The following is a 2,148-nucleotide window of genomic DNA, read 5'->3' on the forward strand; positions in this document are numbered from 1 at the left end:
ATATCCACATGCATGGAACAAACCACAGTGCCACCAGTGTCATGTAAAACAGCACGTTTCTACATGTTTATTATCAAATTTACATTCCACTATGAAAAATTAAGTGCAAAAAGCAGATGAACAAAAAAAGTTCCCAGTTTCTCAAAAAATGTGCAACTATCCTATGCAGTGGCTAAATGGGTCTCAAACCCAAACCTTTGCTCCTTTCTATGCTGTTTGCTTTGCTGAAGTAGATTTTCTTCTGCTTAAAAAAACATATTCCATCTCACTGCCCATGTCTGCTTTTAGTGCATTGGTTTTGTATGCGTTTCACATCAAAGAAGTTCAGTTAGTGAAACTATAGTCCTGTGGTTCTAAAGGCAGAAAATTAAATGGGTACTTTGCTTACTTGCCAAAAATATGCTCAAAACATGAATAAGAGAGATACTGAGGTTGGCAGACTGACATCGCAGAAAGCTCTCTCTCTTTCTGGGTCTTTCCTAAAAGGGATGGCTAAATTCCTTTCTGTCTTCTCTGGTGTTTGTTCCATGCTGCAGGTTTGTGGACACAGGACCTGTTTCAACTGCAGTTATTTGTTGCTGTTGCCACTAGCTCCACCCAGCTGACTAAGCCATCTTGAAATATATCAAGAGACCCTTTGTAGAATCTTAGATAGACATTCATGTAAATGCTTCTCTCTACTGTGAGGCAGTGAGGAGACGCTAATCAATTCTTCCAACTCCACAGGAACTAAATATGCTACCAACATCATCATAAAGGCCTATTGCAAAATGTTGTCTTCTAGGTTAGGCTACACTGCTAAATCACTGCTACATCCTTCAGATCTAATTTTCCTTGACCCTGGAATTTAGGCACAAGTATACAAAATACACACGGCGTATCCATCAATGTAAATACAAGATAAAAAAATCTTCAGCTTCAACTGAAAGGATAAATATATAGCCACAATAGTGCACAAGTTCTGCTTTTATCACCTTCCTGGTTTGGACAGGTAGTTGATGAGACACTGGTCTATGGAAACTTTATTACACATTAGGCTGGGACAACTTGGTATCATTCAAATCAAAACATGTTTTTAAAAGGCTTCATTCCATATTTACATGCATTTAATTATTGTGCTTTTAAATGAACTTAAACAGCAACCTGGTCTGAAAAAAAGTCTAATAAATCAGTTGTTTTGATTCTTCTGTTAATACACAGCTATAGCAATCATGACAAAGCTAGTTAAAATACACATATATTAATTCTAAATTATTTAATACATATAAAAGTCTAGCTGTAGTTTACAAGTATTTATATAATAAATGTACCTAAATTGGACATCAATTTGACACAAATGCTGTTCTCTGTATACATCAGACTGTCTAATTTTCTATTGCTTTGTCACCTGATATTTCCCTGGGAACTGCAAAATACACATATGATATACCAAATGCTCAGTTCACTGGAGAACAAATACTCACCTTACCAAGCGAGGTAAGACCCTGTGCATGGTTAAGGAAGTACAACCCAAATGCTTTAAAATAAAAATTAGGATCATTTTTTGTCATTTAAAACAGAATTAACCCTTATGCATTATTTTAAATTAATAGATTAATCTTTTACAACTACGTGAGCTATCTAAGCGAACTCCCAAAGGCCAACCAGTGGAGCTACTGAATGCTTATGTGTACTACTGACAGACAATGGCGGCTGAGAAACCTTGTGAAGCAGTTAGTGCTTGGAGTGGTTACTACATTTCTTTTTTAGAAACAAGCTTTATATCAAAAAGCATCATCAAGACACCAAAAGGAGTGTAATCGTAGGAAACATCAGGTTATAAAGGACATAACAACCCATTTATAAAGCTATCAGATTTTCTAATCTGTCCCATTTAAAGTTTTTACAGTGCTGGCAATGCTGCAGCGTTTGGAGGGCAGATTAGGATGGTTGTGCCTCTTGACAGCTATAACCAGTCATATGACTGCTTCACTCCATGTCACCTAGAGCCCCAACTACACAGGTCTTACAACCGAGTTTAGACAACCCCCTAGTTAAGCATGGCTGTTAAAACATGGTTGTGACCAAATCTGACCCTATCATTGTGTGACTGGTCAAAATGAATGGGCCTAAAGAGTATTAAAATCTCTGTAAAAATTGTTCCAGTGC

The sequence above is a fragment of the Caretta caretta genome, chromosome 11 (assembly GCF_965140235.1).
Source record: "Caretta caretta isolate rCarCar2 chromosome 11, rCarCar1.hap1, whole genome shotgun sequence".
NCBI lineage: Eukaryota > Metazoa > Chordata > Testudines > Cheloniidae > Caretta > Caretta caretta.